An 18512-nucleotide genomic window follows, 5' to 3' on the forward strand; every position below is an offset into this window, starting at 1 on the left:
AGAGTCATGAAAAAAACAAGGGTGGTATTGGATGCAATTCATTTATGCAAAAGAAAGCAACAAATCAAAACAAGGCCAAGCAAAATCCTAAGCCCATCAAGTGCTATGAGTGTGGAAAAGGAGGACATTTTGCTCATAATTACAAAGCCACACCACCAACTCCCTTGCCAAAGCACTCAAGCCACACCACTATGTGCTTAGAAAAGTTACAAATGGGAAGGTCAAAGTAACATTCTTAGGTCCACCAAGCAAGAGTAGACCTAGACAAACTTGGGTAGAAAAGTCCTTGATTGAGAAAGTTACAGACCCTATGCAAGATAGGGTCCCCAAGATTGAAGCTTGATTTATTTGTGCATGTAGGTGAACTACAAGACCGGTGGGAGCCATTGGGTAATTGACAGTGGATGCACTCAACATATGATTGGCAACCCATGGATGTTCACCTCATTAGATGAAGATGTTGATGAACAAGATAAAATCACATTTGGGGATAATTCAAAAGGAAAAGTTCAAGAGCTTGGCAAGGTGGTAATTTCGAATGATCTTTCAATTTCAAATGTTCTTTTGGTTGCACCATTGAGTTTCAACTTGCTATCAGTCAGTCAACTATGTGATCTTGGCCTTCAATGTTTATTCACTCCGTGAGAGGTTGTTGTATCTAAAATGGATGATGAGTCAGTGATATTCAAAGGATTTAGATATAGCAACCTATATTTAGGGGATTTCTCTTTTGAAGATGCTAACCAAAGGACTTGGCTCTTTACCAAAGTGTCTCTTGGATGGCTTTGCCATAGAAGGCTTGCACATGATGGAATGAGTACACTCAAGAAGATTTTAAAGAAAGTCATTGTTAGAGGGTTCAAGGATGTTGTATTTGAAAAGGACAAGCTATGTAGTGCATGTCAAGCTAGAAAGCAAGTTGCTAACACTCACCCTACAAAAGCTTTTTTGTCAACATCAAGGCCACTAGATCTACTTCACATGGACTTATTTGGACCAACAACTTATGCTAGTGCTGGTGGCCACCTCTATTGTCTGGTTATTGTTGATGATTTTTCAAGATACAATTGGGTGTTATTTCTTCATGACAAGTCTGAGGTTGCATCAATTTTCAAGAAGTTTTCCAAGAAAGATCCAAATGAATTTGACTGCAAAATCAAGAAAATCAGAAGTGATAATGGAAAGAATTTGACAACATCAATATTCAAGAATATTGTGATGAAATTGGGATCAAGCATGAAGTGTCTGCAACATATACACGTCAACAAAATGGAGTTGTAGAATGAATAAATAGAACCTCGATCACTCTTACAAGAACAATGATTGATGAGTATAACACACCAGAGAGGTTTTGGGTCGAGGCTGTCAACACTGCATGCTATGCATCAAACAGATTGTTTCCTCACCGGTTACTTGAGAAGACAGATGTTTCCCTATGAACTGCTAAATGGGAAAAAGCCAGATGTCTCCTTCTTCCTGTTGTTTGGATGCAAATGCTACATATATAAGAAATGCCATCACCTAGGGAAGTTTCAAAGACGTTGTGACATTGGTTTCTTACTTGGTTATTCATCAAAATCAAAAGCATATCGAGTATTCAAACATGCCACTAGCATGGTGGAAGAAATATATGATGTGAAATTTGATGAGACTAATTGTAACACCCCTGGTGTTACCAAAACTAAAACTTTGGCATGACATCATTTGAACCAGCATTTTATTATGTATGATACACTTAGAGTGCATCCACTAGGTAAAAATTTCAAAACAAGTTGTGATGTGATGTTATGAATTGATTCTCAACCCTAAGGTAGGGTGCTTACACAAGGACTAGAATTATGTGGGTGTGTAAGATAGCATTTTGAATACAAACTCAAAGATTAGTGGAAATGTTCAAAAGAGACTAAACTTGGAGTGTTGGAGTGGCACATAAACCCTAGAACACTACAACCCTAATATGAACCCTATAAACCCTAACTAAAGTGCTTTATGAGGTAAATCAAATTTATATGCACTTTTGGACCAAAGTGCATATATCAAAGTGGTAGAGTAACAAAAACTAGGTAACTTTTGTATTTAGAGATTTCCATGTGCTATGGAAGAAATTGGAGTAAATTGCAAAAGGGTCCCAAGGGCACCCAAGTGGTTAACTCTGGAAAATAGTAATTTGGTGCTAACTTTAGACCTCTGTACCTTTTGATTTATGGAGATTTTGTTATGGGTCATTACAACAAATTTGTAGAGCTGTTGAAGTAGTTTAAATTTGATTAAGTGATTAAGCCCTAGAGCTGTACAGAAATTGAAGTAAAATAGCCTGGAAGTTGGGCTGTCAGTCGGGGTTTGGACTGAAGATTAGACGGACAGTGGCATTAGATTGATTTGAGAGCTGATTTGTGCTTGATCGAGTGGAGGTATGAACAAGAACTCTATAACAAAGTTAAAGTTGATATGATGGACAACAACTTTGCTATAGTCGACTTGATAGGTTGTTAAATGAAAATCAAAGAGAAATGATCCTAAAATTGCTCTATCAAGCGCGGAATGGACACCGCCATGGTACAGTACACTGAAGAAGATCCTAAGTGCCGTGTGCTCGCCGCTAACGTCCCACCACCGTGATTCGAGCTCGCGCCACAATTGGTGCTGCCGAGACGTGGATCGATGTGTGGTAAAAACATCTCTGGCTCGGATTCGATGCTCGGATTACCACTCTAGCCACAGACACCACGTGTCCTCACCGTGAATCATCCGCCTGCCGCCGTAGCAAGCCACCGGATGCTCCGGCCGTCCATGCAGCTGGTTGGGGACTCGTGTATTGAAACACCGTAATTCGTTCACGGTAAATCTACCACGTTACCGGCCTGTGGACACCGTTGCGGCTAACTTGGAGCTTCTCGGGTTGTCGCCGCCGCCGTGAGTCAGCGACCAAATTGCCCACCATCAGGGTGACTTCCTTTAAATTGAGCCTGCGCTCAGTCCCACCTCTCTGTTATGCACGCAAGCCACCATTCATTTCCGTTGTTCCATCATCGATAGCCAAGGAACACCGGTTTTTCCACATCGGTAGTCACCAGCGCCGTCGAGCAGTGCAACCGTGTGGCCAGCTTTTCCTAAGGTCAGTCGTAGTTGTTTATCTCATGTTTCGCAGTCTATAGATCATGGTGAAGGTCATGCGCTTGCCCGCTAGAACTCTACTGCATAGGGTTAACTGGAACACTGTTGTGTCGTTCGGTGAATGTCGTCGAAGGTACTGTCCACGTCGACCGACCAACTCGTAGCTCCTCTAGACAAACCTAGGTGAGCATCGTATGTCTGATGCATTACTGATACTCGTAGTAACCTTGAATTGAACCCTACCACGCTCGAAACAGTACGCCTCACCGGAGCTCAATGATCCACCGTTAACATGGCCAGTGAAGCTCTAGATGATTTAAGGTCGATTAACTTAGGGGAAATAGGAAATAAGTCTCGGGAGTCATATTTGTAGGATCGGTTTCATCGTAGAGAGTCACCATCGACGGGTCTAAGTGGCGGATGGCCGGCGCTCGTCAGGATGCAACCGTGGATCGGAGTTTGTGAATAGAACTGAAGCCGAGGGCCTATGTGCAACTGTCAGTGAGACACGTAAAGAGTATCTAGGGTTCTTTACTGATTATTCGAACACCTAGGGACCCTCGTGAAAATCTGCAACGCAGGCACAGGCGCGCGTGCGTTTTCCCTATCGTGGACTGACTCAGGCCAGAATCGGCCCAACCCTATTCATCGTTTTCTTTTTCTTTTTACTGTCAGCTTCAGCAATTTATAGAAATTAGTAGAAAATTCATAAAATCATGGGACTAATTTTGCTAGACTCCTAAAAACACAGAGTAATTAATAAAAATGGTTTCAAGATTTTATCCCGATCCTGGAATTATTTAGCCCTTTAAGATGCTCAAACCAAGCCTTTTAGAATTTTAGAAATAAAACCCTAGGTCCAAAAATCATAAGAATTTGTGCCAAGATTATATACCCTTAGAATAGCTTCTGGTTAAAATTTGAACCTGATTGGTGTTGATTTGCCCAAAGGACTAAAACCTAGCTAAGTATAAGTAATTAAAACCCTAAACTTTAGTATTTGGTTTAAGATTAGATCAAACTTAAATCCTACCTAGTGTTAGATAGCAAATTGGCCAACTAGAACATGGATAGTCCTCTGGTCTTTTAAAGTAAGTGTAATATGATCCCTTTAGACAAAAACTATATTATCCAGAAACATAAATATAATGGTCTTGTCCTTAGTTATGAATATGTAAGTTTTCCAACTCTCTCTAAATGAGAGTTTGCATAGCATCTCATTACATGAGCATTCATATACTTTGAATTGACTTGTAGAGCACCTAGAAGAAGAATTTGAAGTGGAAGTGGAAGGGGAGCCTGTTCCTCCATCTGAAACTTCTCCAGCTGAGGTTATCGCTAAAGGTCCTCCAGAAGGTGCTCCAATAGGATTTGCTGCCAACTACAATATTTTAGTAGAAGAACCTGACTCTCCTCCTCATCAAGGCAAGCCCCGGTGCATTTGCAACGAAAGTCAATTAAGGACAGCAACGAAAGTAGGCTTGCTGATCTAGGACCTTTTAACTGGCCACATGCCTCGTCATGGGTAAGCTTAGCCTTGGCGGGACCAATACTAGAAAGGCTGGCCCGCAATGGGAGTGGAGAGATGGTGAGAGTATTGTGTATCCACCTGCAAGAGGCTGGATGGTGGGGTACTGAGCTCTCGGTTTGCGGGGACCCGTTCTAGTCTTGAGAAACCCGGTGGCGAGGTTACGTATGCAAGGGTTAAGTGCTACATATGTCGTGTGGTTGGAGATCCTCAGCTGAGTATTAATCGATTTGGATTGCCATTACTTCTCGAATATGAAGACTGGATCACTGCCCTGCATCATAGAAAACAAGTGAAACCAAAACTGCTAAAATGAAGCTAGTGTAGGACAAGTGAATGCTCTAGATTAGGCAAAGCTAGATTCAGGAAAATTAATTAACTTGTGAGTAAAAGTTTGGCACAAGGATCCACTACTAGTAAGCTTTTTTTGCAAAAATGAGTCTTTGAAACTTGATGAGCTTTACCTTGATTCCCAATAAACCAGCATACCCTTGAGAGTCTTTTCTTTAGTCGGGTAAGTCTCGCTGAGTAATTGCGTACTCAAGGTTTTATTCCCATTGTTGCTGCATGGGAGACTATTAACACTTTTGAGTTTTGCTAAAACTCACACTGTAGGCTTCTACTTTTGTTTATGTTCATTATGTTTGTACTGCGGGAATATGGTTTCTTCCCGGTTGATGTAATAAGTTAGCACTTGACTCTACCTCAGGCATGTAATAATAATACCTATTACTTGGTTTGTATACTTTAAAAATTTGTTGATGTATATTATCTTATTGTGAAGTCTTCCGCTCAACTCCCGTATTTAAAGTTTATGTTCTTGTGGGATTATTGTAATACTTGCAACTATGGTGAATGATCCTTGGGAATGAACGAGTTCATCGAAACTCGGCACCCCAAGTAAGTTATCTGATTCACTTACATATCCATCCAAGGCCTTGAGGGAAAGGATTGGTGTAAGTGGGCCCGATAACTTGGTTGGGTTGTGACAGTGTTGGGAGCCTTCATCTTTCGAAAGTCCTCAAAAACACGACTAACATGTTTTCCAGAATAGTATACTATCACAGGAAGCTTCGGGTTTGAGACAAAGGCGTGCAAGGTATGAAAAAGCGTGATTGGGAAGAAGGATAGACCAACTCCAAAGCGGTTGCTGGAGAAGCTTCGGCTCAGCACAAGGATGATGATGAAGGACGAAACCGACTTAAAAGGAAAAGACTGCTCAGTCCTCGACAGATTACCTTTTGACTAATAGAAAATGTCAGGGACATAAATGTAATTTTACCCAGGCTGTGTCCTATGCCTATAAATAGATGAACAATAACACCGTACTGTTCACGCTGACTTGTAATCGCTTGCACGTCACTCTTGGATTTTTACCTTCTGTCGAGGCAAAGGTACGAATGTAACTTAATATCATTAATGTTTGCTCATGATTATATAATGTCAATATGAATGATTTAATGATTACTTATAATTATTCATGGTCTTTTTATGTTTCATATGTCCCTGTCTATATTTTTGTATATTGAAATGATGAAGGTATGTCCTTCATGACCTTCGTATGAAAATCATTATACCCTAAGGGAAATAATGCTTCGAAGGACGAAGGTCTTTAACCATTAACATTCGTGTTGCCTTGTTCTTAACTCATAGAATTTGAGAACAAGTGACCAACATTGGCGCCCACCTCCGGTGAACTCACTTGACCACCTTCGGCAAGCTCTGACCTTCGTCATGCCACCGAAGAAGTTATCAGGGCCAGGGGCTGCATTGTAGCCACTGGACGTTAATCAAGATACGTTACGCGAAGCCAAGTGCCAGAAAAGGAAGGCTACTAGTTCAACACCTCAGGAGGAGGAGTTGGACCAAGAAATCAGGGACCTTGAAGCCATTCATCAACAGGTCTAGAAGAAGAAAGAAAAGATGCTTCGTCTTGTCGGTCTTCAGAGGAAGATTGATGTGGCTGCTGAGGAAATGCGTCATCTCACCCAAGATGACCAAGACCGAAGGCGTCAACACAGAGAGCTTCGTCAAGACAATTCGTACAACGATGATGAATGGTATGATGATTTCCATCATGGAAATTTTGCTTTGATGATGCTTCTCCTCTAATAGCAGAATTGTAGGTTACCCCATGGCCCTCGTCATACAAGCCACCCTAGCTTCCTATGTATGATGGGCACTCAGACCCGAAGCAGTTCCTAATGAGCTACGAGGCAACCATATCTTCATATGGGGGCAACACTGCAGTCATGGCGAAATCCTTCGTCATGGCAGTCAAAAGTGTTGCACAAACTTGGTACTCTTCTCTCCGGTCAGGAACAATCACATCATGGAAGAAGCTTAAGGATATGCTAATCACCAGCTTCCAAGGTTTTCAGACAAAGCCAGTCACTGCTTAGGCTTTGTTCTAGTGCACGCTAGACCACGAGGAGGACCTTCAGGCGTATGTCCGAAGGTTCCTGTGTCTAAGAGCACAAGCGCCTATAGTGCCCAATGAAATTGTCATTGAGGCCATGATCAAAGGGCTTCGGCCAGGACCTACAACTCAATATTTTTCTAGGAAACCCCGCAAACCCTGGAGAAGCTTCTTCAGAAGATGGATGAATACATCCGGGCTGATAATGATTTCCGCCAGAGAAGGGAAGAAGCATACATGTTTTCTGAGATGACCAGGGGCCTCGGAGGAAAAATCCACCCCAGGCACGTCAGATCGATCCATAATTCCAACCTAAGTGATGACAGAGGAAGTCAGCCTCAGGCCACAACATAGCTCCCAATCTTCAGGGCAACAACAAAGCTCTTTCAGGCCACCAGTCCCAAGGGGCAAAGGTGACAGGGGCTTCGGAGGAAGATACGGGGATCAGTCCAGAAGGTATATTGCTTATTCTGTGGTCAAGACAAGGGCCACACCACAAGAACATGCCAAGTCACAATTCAGAAGCAAAAGGAGATTGTCGAAGCTAAGGCGCGACAGAATCAGCCAAAGCAGGTCCTACATACTGCTTCATGCTACTCTCCCTATGTACCATAATACATAGGTAATCAATAACCTGTGGCTTCTGTCGCTTCGGCAAGTCACTCTTAAGCTTCCTGGGCCCAGCTCCCATTATCACCACCATTACCACCTACTCAGACCCGAAGCCAGCAGCTAGAAGGGCACCAACACGCACAACAGCAGCATGATTTTCGGGAGGAGTCCGAAGCTCGCACAGTCAACAACATTGTGCCTAAATCTAAGCATATCTACTAAAAGAATATCCTACCCCTGATGTATCTTTTTCTTTTCTGTCATCTTATTTTTCTTGTGTGAAAAACAAGTCACGAAGGACTTAATTTTGGTCTCATGTAATAACTATGCCCGTATCATTAAGTAAAATGCTTCTTCCTAACAGACTTCCAAAGCTACAAAAAGTCGTTCCTAAGGGAGCGTAGAGTAAGTTTCGAAGCTACAAAAGTCGTTCCTCAGGGAGCGCATAGTAAGTTCCGAAGCTCAAAAGTCGTTCCTAAGGGAATGCAGAGCCAAAATACCACCGAAATAGAAGGTGAAGAAGCTCCAAAGTCGTTCCTAAGGGGATGCAGAGCTTAAATACCGCCGAAATATAAGGTGAAGAAGCTCCAAAGTCGTTCCTAAGGGGATGCAGAGCTTAAAGACTCCAAAGACGTCCCTAAGAGGATGCAGAGTCTTGTGTGTTCCAGTGTGGGCGTGTGTGTGTGTGTTCGGCATCACCATCATATTGCATCATATCATCGCTTCATTCCGCATAACATTACATCATACATCATATCTCATCAACGACAAAAAGATTAGATACGAAGCAGATCTTCGACAATACTTTGTTAAATGAAAATGTGTTGAGGCATGAAGCAAACCTTCGTAAAACACAATTTCATCACAACAGATTCGACATAAAAAGGGGCTTCTTTCTTTACGAAGCATGAAAAGAAGGGAAGGTGCTTTTTCGCCGAAGGCTCAAAAACGGTATGTGCGTAAATTTCATGCATCGTAAAGAAATATATTACAATAATTTACATGTCTGATTAATTGTTCCATACACCAAATGTTACATAGTATCATTAGAATAAAAGTCTAATCTTCCTTAAGTATTTTCTCGTCGGCTTCGTTCAGCAGCCTGTCGACGACTTCGTCGACGATGGAGTTAGCAACACTCATTATATATTTATATCCATTGCTTCTTTCTTGACTGGATCAGACAGGGGTGTTGTATGGCTCGGGCAGCGGTGACAGTTCAGCTGTAATAGGCAAACTATTAGTTCGAAGCCAGAAAATAAACGCCGAAGCTAAAATTCAAAAACAATACCTATACGCCTTGCGCACTCAGCAGCTTCTTTGGCTCGCCTAGCTTCTTCTCGGGCATCATGGGTTTCTTTTTCATTTTTCTTTATGATTTTGTTGGCCATTTCTCGGCCATCGTTCACCCAAACATCGGAGTAAAACTTTCCACCCACAAAAGTAGCTTCGGCCGAAGGGTCTCTCGTGCCGTCAGTGGAGAAGGCGGCTTAAGTTTGGGTCACAACTTTCTCGTGGTCGCAACCAGCCTTCTCCAGAATTGCCGCAATACCTCGAGCGGCAGTGAAAGCACAGATATCCCCGCGATCACTCAGGATCTCTTCAAAAGCTTCGGCTTCCCCGCTTATCCAATCAATAACACCCTCGGGGTCACCTCGAATAAAATTCTCTTTGGAAGAATAAGCACCTACTCTGGCAAGGCTGTTTTTCAATTTTCTTACGCAATCCAAGGATTTCTCGAAGCACCTTTCCTTGGATTCGCGAAGCTCCTCAACATTTTTCTCCAGCCTAGTGTTGGACCATTCACTTATTTCTTGACTAGCTTTTGCGAGTGCAAAATTTTCATTAGCTTCGACAAGTTTTTTCCGAATGTCTTCAGTTTCGGCTTTATAAGCTTCGGATTGAGTGTTAAATTTTGCTTCGTCTTTTTTCACTTTAGCCACCAATGAAAGCAGGATTTTATCTTTTACATGGCTTCATTCCTCAGCTAGACCGAAGGTTGCTGAGGGCTATCACGCAGCTTTCATCTTCAACATTCTTTTGCGCCCTCAAAATGTTGCTAAGAATTAAGCCCTACAAAAAGATAGAATCAACACGAGTATACAAGAAAAGATAATCTATTTTTAAGTGCATCACTTTCGTACCTTCAAACTGTTGTATGCAAGGTTGTCTGCAAGGTCATCTTTTGACATGGCGGAGAGGCCAGCTTCAAGCTTCGGAAATCCCATATTTTTGGCCATCTTCCGGCAGACGGATATTTCTTTATTGCCCAGGAGACAGTATAGGAAATCATCTTTGTTAGTGTCATTGAACACTAAGGCCCCTTTCGGGTATTTCAGTTCCCAAGCATAGTGTTTGGCTTCTGCAATTTCTTCTTCAGATAGTATTTTTCCCGAAGCATGTCGAATAACAAAGTCAAGATCTTCGGACGGTGCTTCGGGAGCAGGAGATTTAGCTTTTTCGGCCACATCCTTCTCCATAGCCATGCCAACATCTGGAGATTATTGCTCAGCCCTATCCTCAGTTGTGGCAGGCTCCGCCTCAGCAGGCACTGAGGGCCCAGCTTCGGTTTCAGCGCGACTTATAGCAGCATTGGCAATTTTCTTTGGAGGGGCAGGAGTTAATGCCCTTGTTGTCAACATGACAGCGTCTAGCACGCTAGCCATTCTCCTCCTCTTGGGAGTTATTGCAGGAGCTCTTGTTATCTTTGGCAATCCTGACTCCATTGGGGGGCTCAAGATTTTTGGCAGCTCTACCTTTTCCCTTAGCTTTGGCTCTTTGGCCGCTTCATCTTTGGCCCCGACACCAAGTTTCAACGTTTTGGCTAGCCCGATTGCAGGAACCTTTGGCAATTCAGATGGGTCTTCCCTAGGAATGGCAGGAGCAGGTTGTTCTGCTTCGGCAATGGAAGATGTCCCTTCACCCAGCTTCGGCAATGTGGTCGTCTCAATGTATCTCGACCGGTGCATCAAGACCTTGATCTTTTTGCCCTTCGGCCGAAGCAACGGTTTTCCTCTTCTTTCCCCGATTTCGCGAGGGATAGCAATAATTAGGGTATATGAAACCAATCACGTCGAAAACTCTGTTCAGCCTTTTCTTGCCTCGACCTCCGAAGGCTGAGGTCAAAGCATCATCTTCGGCTATAGTGTAAGCCCCAAGCAATTCATCGCTAGTTGCCTCAATACTGCTCAACCATTCATCATTTGGCTCATCAAACTCGCCTCTATATCTGAAGGTATACTTTAGATAGACTAGGCCACCCTGACTAGACCCGGCAGCAGCTTCCTTCGGCATCTCCCACTCATTCACGAGCGGCCATACCCTGTAGGCGTTGTGTTCTTGAACCAGGTCTCTTGTGCCAATAAAAGTGCACACAGTGTTGAAGCTTCTCTGGCATGCCTCTATATCATTCCCAAGAGCGGTGGTTGGCCTCCTGATGCCAAAGTGAGACCAGATGGGACGTTGAATAATTCCTCTTATATCTTCCCTCTTAGTTAAATTATTCTCAACATAGAACCATTCTTCCATCCAGGCCCTGGGCCACCTTTTTCAAAATGTTGGGATCGGATAACTTACATCGGCGCGGGGCACGAAGCCGTAACAACCAAAATTGTTGTGATATTGCTCCTTGCCAGTAGCCTTCGTCTCGTACAGCAGCTCGTGCATATTGCAGAAGCATTTTGTGCTTGGTTCCATCCCTTGGCTTCTCACGGCCCAAATAAAAACCTCCATCCTAATAATGGCTTTAGAAGTAATTTGATGTAGGAAAATCTCAAAGGTCTTCAGCACCTCAACCAGAAATTTTCTCACTGGAAACCGAAGCCCAGCCTTCATAAAACTCTTGTAAACAACCACCTCATTCTCTTCGGGAGCAAGTGCAGCACTATCTCCTCTAGCTCTCACAATTGAAATATCTCAGAAATATTTCCCTTTCATAGCGCCAATTTGACTCTGCTTAATGGATGATTTTCCGAAGATGGTGTGGCTTGGTCGCCATGGCCGATTTTCTGCATCTTCGTCTTCACTTTCTACATCATAGTCATCACTATCGTCAGAATCTTCAGACAAATCAACCATTATTTTGTTTGTAATCTTCTCTGTATTTGTTTTTTCCATAGCTTCGTAAAACCCAGCAAGAGCAGGGTCCACAACCTTCTCCTCAGACATGTTCTTCTCTTTAGACATTCAATAAGAACTTGTGTATATCACGAAGCTCGCAAAATCAAGCGAGAGCTGACACCAAGAAAATTAAAATTTGAGAAAACATCACAAGCAATTGAAATGGCGCAACAGATGATGCCGCTGTGGGCTTCTATTTATATGCCTAGTGCATTGCAACTTGGCGGTCCCCATTTGTCATTGACTTTCGCTATTCTAGCGAAGGGAAGGTGTTTTTCGGACCTTCGGCTAAAGGCCTTCATTCATGTCGAAGTCTGAATTTGTTAAACAACAAATTAATACTGCGAGGGGCTACTGTTAGGGGCCTTCATCTTCCGAAGGTCCACAAAAACACGACTAACATGTTTTCCAGAATAGTATACTATCACAGGAAGCTTCGGGTTTGAGACGAAGGCGTGCAAGGTATGAAAAAGCGTGATTGGGAAGAAGGACAGACCAACACCGAAGTTGTGGCTGGAGAAGCTTCGGCTTAGCACAAGGATGATGATGAAGGATGAATCTGACTTAAAAGGAAAAGACTGCTCAGTCCTTGACAGATTACCTTTTGACTAATAGAAAATGTCAGGGACATAAATGTAATTTTACCTAGGCTGCGTCCTGTGCCTATAAATAGATGAACAGTAACATCGTACTGTGCACGCTGACTTATAATCGCTTGCAAGTCACTCTCAGATTTTTACCTTCTGTCAAGCTGAAGGTACGAATGTAATTTAATAGCATTAATGTTTGCTCATGATTATATAATGTCAATATAAATGATTTAATGATTTCATATAATTATTCATGGTCTTTTTATGTTTCATACATCGCTGTCTATATTTTTGTATATTGAAATGATGAAGGTATGTCCTTCATGATCTTCATCTGAAGATCATTATACCTAAGGGAAATAATGCTTCAAAGGACGAAGGTCTTTAACCATTAACATTTGTGTTGCCTTGTTCTTAACTCATAGCATTTGAGAACAAGTGACCAACAGACAGCTGGTATCGGAGCCATTCACACATTTTTGCAAATAATAGAATAGTCATGAGAACATGGCTTTAAATGAAATTGAGTTCAAATGAAATTTTTTGGAAAAAAAATCTAAACTAGGATTACATGCCTGGTAGTAAAAGTGCAGTTAGTACTATAGTAATTTAAGGACTAGTAGGTGGCTTAGCTTGAGATACTAACCACTAACCCACAACTTAGGCTGGAATAGAATTTTCTGTAGGTATGCTCACAAAACATTAGAAGATTACGACTAGTTAATACGGAGTGAGTAGGATTGCCACCGTCATAAAGCGTGATAGCCAAATATATTGGTAGTAGTTGAGAGGCGAATAGGAAACGAAGCATGCATCATAACATTCACTCTTTTGATATAAGATTCCCCCTATAGCTAAATGGTTACTAGATTACATGTGGGATTAAAAATTATTCTTATTAATTCTATTAATCATCTGATCTTTTCTTTCATTTTATTCCTTAAAAATTCAGAATGGCTCCTCCTAAGCAGACAACCCGCATGCATGTGAACCATGAGGTGTGCCCAAGCATCAGATGGCTTCATGTGCAGTGGAGGCAGGCAGTAGCAATCACACACCTCCGACGCAGGTGGAGTAGCTGTAGCAGAGTCTAGATGAGTCGTTCAATGAGCGGTGTCTTAACGCCGCCCATATTCTTTAGCTACTGGCAGAAAAGAAGCAACTTCAGAAGGAATTGGCGGAGCAGAAGGAATGCCTGGCGGCAACCATGCGGTCTCAGGAGGTAGCTTTTGCCCGTGAGGACCACTTGAGGGGCTGTTTTCAGGATCTGGTTCTAGCCTATAATGATCTGGAGGATTACTCTAATGAGCTGCATGAAGAAGTCCACCAACTTTACTATCAGTTGCACCCCAATGATGCACTAGGAGCCGCAGAAGCAGAAGGTGGTGTGGTGCTAGCTGATGGTGGTGAGCCTGACGCAGACTTAGAGGATGGAGTCGCTCCTATGTATGTACCAGGTGGTGAGTCTCCATGGGGTAGTGATGCTTCTGAGATAGCTAGTGATACAGAGGGTTAGTGTGACATGTGTATGGTGTCGTGACCTCTAGTGTAGACATATGATAATAAACTATGTCAATTTTGGTATTGTAATGAATAAAACTCCATGTACCTATTTTATGTAATATATTTCATGGTTATGGATGTTTATTCATGAGTTTGTTTTACTCTAGATGCCTATGCATACTTGTGGGTCGGATGGGGCTGGCACATCGCGTGGTGGTGCAGAAGCTGATATCAACCCTCCACCACCACCAGTTCCACCTACACTAGAAGATGCCATTGCTTCCCTAGTAAATGAAACTACTGATAATGCTAGGGTTTTGCATGAGATTGGTCACCATCAAAACGATCAGGGTGGGCCTCGTATTCCCCCAGAATTAGCAAAGGAATGCAACATATATCGAATTTATGGAGACTCGGCCGCAAGTGTTTGCTAAAGGAGAAGAGACTCTTGACGCAATTGAGTGGCTGCAGGTGATTGAGCAGAAGTTTGGCCTCATTCAGTGCACTGAGGTACAAAAGTCTCTATTTGCTGCACAACAACTTCGCGAAGCTGCTAGTACTTGGCGGTCCAATTTTGTTTCCATACAACTTCTAGATCACCAGGTTACTTGGGCTGAATTTAAAGAAGCTTTTCGTGCTCATCATGTTCCTGATGGGGTTTTGCAAATGAAGCTGGAGGAGTTTTTGAGACTTAGGCAAGGGACAGATACTGTGATGCAGTATATTGGGAAATTTAATCATCTTTCTCAGTATGCTATTGAGCATGTGAACACGGATATCAAGAAAAGAGATTGCTTTATGAGAGGCCTCAACTCAAAATTGCAAAAAGAAGATGGCCACTTGCTATGATCTTACCTTCAATCGGGCAATAAGTGTGGCCATAGCTGTGGAAGAAAAGGCACGAGTACATCAAAATGTGAAGCAGGCATGGAAAGGTTCTAGGCCAGGGTTTTATTAGTCAACAGCGAAGCGCCAGAAGGTGGTAATCAGGACTTCTAGTTCAGTGAATGTTCCTTATCGTTCAACTACCTATCCATTCAAGAATCCCACTTATATCCATCCCACCAACTGGCCAAACTAGCTTCTCCAAGTTCCCCACTTGCCTGCTCCCGCTGGCACTAAATATCCTTGTTACAACTATGGAAAGGCGGGACATTTCATTAAAGATTGTCCCTATCCTCGCCAGAATAATTCCAATTTCCAGAGACCCACAGAAAACAGTTCTTAAAATCAGAACAAGAATACTTCTGGCAACAGTGCAAAAGGGAAGGACAATAGGAAATCCGGGCGAGTGTTCTATACACAAGTGGATGTGACTCCAGAAGGAAATATTGTGCTTATGGGTACGTTCCTTGTTGCCCATCATCCTGCCAAAGTACTTTTTGATACTTGTGCATCTCATACATTCATTAGTAGAACTTTTGTTGTGAATCATGATGTTCCAATTCAAGAAACCAATATGGGAGTTATTGTAAAATCTCCTGGGGGGAAAGTTAGGCACAAAGGAAGTAGCATTTCATGTGCTAGCAGAATTGGTGGGCATATCTACCCCACCAATATGATAGTACTGAAGGGCCAAGACATAGACGTGATCCTAGGTATGAATTGGCTAGCTCAACATGAAGCCATTATTGACACGAGAAAACGGACTATTCAGATAAATACAGTGTTAGGAGAAAGTCAGTTGAAGATCAAATTGTCTTCTCTAGAGAAAATTCCGGAAAAGGCTTATAGTGTGGTAGTCGAAGAGTTAGTCAATATCTCGGTGGTGCGAGAATTTCCGGATATGTTTCCAAAAGAGTTGCCAGGTTTGCCACCAGAGCATGATGTGGAATTCTCTATTGAACTTAAGCCTGGCACAACTCCTGTTTCTCGGAGATCATACATAATGCCCCCAAATGAACTAGCAGAATTAAAGACTCAATTGCAAGATTTGGTAGAATAGGGTTTTATTCGACCCAGTTCCTCACCATGGGGCCGCCGTGCAATTTTTGTGAAAAAGAAGGATCAAACCTTAAGAATGTGTGTCGACTATAACCCTTAAATGAAGTAACTATCAAGAACAAGTATCCGCTGACGCGAATAGATTTGTTATTTGACCAGCTTGTTGGGGCGAAGGTATTTTCAAAGATTGATCTTCGTTCGGCTTATCATCAAATTCGGGTTCGGCCGGAGGATATTCCTAAGACGGCCTTCACGACAAGATATGGGTTGTATGAGTATTTGGTTATGTCATTCGGGCTTACAAATGTTCCTGCCCACTTCACCTATTTGATGAACTCGGTGTTTATGCCCGAACTGGATAAGTTCGTGGTGGTTTTTATTGATGACATCCTGATTTATTCTAAGAGAAAGGAAGAACTTGCTATGCATCTTCGGATTGTGCTATCTCGACTTCAAGAACACAAGTTATATGCTAAATTTAGCAAGTGTCAATTTTGGTTAGATCATGTTCCATTTCTTGGTCATATATTGTCAGCTGAAGGGGTAGCCGTGGATCCTGGTGAAGTGAAGGATATTTTAGAATGGAAACTGCCTACCATGGTTCATCTTGTTCGAAGTTTTCTTGGTATGGCTGGATATTATCGTAGGTTCATTCCTGATTTTTCAAAAATCTCCAAGCCTATTACCGAACTATTGAAGAACAATGTGAAGTTTAATTGGACGCTAGAATGTAATGAAGCTTTTCAAAAGCTAAAGAAATTGCTAACTACTGCACCGGTGCTAGCCCAACCTGACATTGAGAAGTCCTTCGATGTTTATTGTGATTCTTCAGGTACGGGGATTGGATGTGTATTAATGCAAGAAGGCCGTGTAATAGCCTATGCTTCATGGTAGTTGAAGAGACATGAAGAACACTATCCTACTCATGATCTAGAACTAGCCGCAGTGGTTCATGCTTTGAAGATCTGGCATCATTATCTTTTGGGCAATACTTGCCATATTTATACAGATCACAAAAGTCTCAAGTACATCTTCACTCAAGCTGAATCAAACATGAGACAACGAAGGTGGCTTGAACTAATTAAGTATTATGATCTAGAAGTACATTATCATCCGAGAAAGGCAAATGTGGTCGCGGATGCGCTCAGTCGCAAGGAACATTTGTGTTATCTGGCGGCTGGTTTGTTCGAAACCACAATCTGTCAAGAATTGGAACGGTTAAATTTGAGTATGTTTCAAGCCTCACTATTAGCCAATCTACAATTGGAATCAACTCTAATTAACGAAATTATGGAAGCTCAGAGAACAGATGCCGGAATAACTCATATCAAGGGGCGTATGGCAATGGATCCTACTACGTGTTTCCACCTTGATAACAAAGGTATTCTTTGGTTTAAGAATCGGTTAGTAGTCCCAAAGGTTCTGACATTGAGGCAACAGATACTCGATGAATCTCATACATCCCGGTATTCCATTCATCCTGGAAGCAACAAGATGTATGAGGACTTGAAATCGTGATTCTAGTGGATTAAGATGAAAATAGAAATTGCTCGTTATGTTGCTAGATGTGATGTTTGCCAACGCGTTAAGGCTGTACATCTAAAGTCTGCTGGACCATTGCAACCGTTGCCTATTTTGGAAGGGAAATGGGAGAATATCAGTATGGATTTTATTGTAGGATTACCCAAAACAGTCAAGGGTTATGATTATATTTGGGTGATTGTGGACCATTTTACCAAGGTTGCACATTTTCTGCCAGTAAAGACTAGAGATCCAATGGTTTCCTACGCCAAATTGTACATTGCATGCATTCTGAGCTTGCATGGTGTGCCAAGGATGATCATCTCAGATCGTGGTCCTCAGTTTGTGGCCAAATTCTAGGAAGGATTGCATAAGTCCCTTGGTACAAAATTAATTCATAGTTCAGCCTATCATCCCCAAACCAGTGGACAAACTAAAAGGGTGAATCAAATTTTGGAGGATATGTTGCGAGCATGCGTATTAGCCTTATCGGAAAAATGGGATGAGTGCTTGCCATTAGATGAATTTTCTTACAACAATAGTTACCAAGAAAGTATTCAGATGGCACCTTTTGAGGCTCTCTATGGTCAGCGGTGCAGAACTCCACTAAACTGGTCTGGGCCCGGTGAACGGTTTTTCTATGGACCAGATCTAGTAAAGGAGGCAGAAGAGAAGGTGAAACTTATTCAACACCATTTGAAGATTGCACAACATCGTCACCAGCGTTATGCAGAAAGAGAAGACGACCTTTGTATTTCCAAGTTGGCGATTTTGTGTATCTAAAAGTTTCACCTATAAAAGGAGTAACTCGTTTTGGCATTAAGGGAAAGCTGGCACCAAGATATGTTAGTCCTTTTGAAATTCTATCTCAGTGTGGATCCGTGGCTTACAAGGTGAAACTGCCCTAACATCTTTTGGCCATACATGATGTATTCCACGTATCCCAACTAAAGAAATGCCTTCAAGTACCTGACAAAGTGGTAGAAGCTTCAGATGTTACTTTGGAACCAGATTTGACTTATTCTGAGCATCCTGTTAAGATTGTAGATCAACAAGAAAGGGTTACCCGCAGAAAAAACAATCAAATTCTACAAAGTGCAATGGAATAAGCATTCTGAAGACGAAGCTACGTGGGAATCCAAAGAGTTTCTAAATAGTCAGT

The 18512-nt window shown here is 42.3% G+C and overlaps 1 pseudogene; it reads left to right on the plus strand.

Annotated features, from left to right (window-relative positions):
* The window catches only part of LOC103640081 (uncharacterized), a 65248-nt pseudogene extending 51350 nt beyond the window's left edge, over positions 1 to 13898 (plus strand).
* Positions 13899 to 18512: the final 4614 nt, after the last annotated feature.

The sequence above is a fragment of the Zea mays genome, chromosome 9, assembly GCF_902167145.1.
Source record: "Zea mays cultivar B73 chromosome 9, Zm-B73-REFERENCE-NAM-5.0, whole genome shotgun sequence".
Taxonomy (NCBI): domain Eukaryota; kingdom Viridiplantae; phylum Streptophyta; class Magnoliopsida; order Poales; family Poaceae; genus Zea; species Zea mays.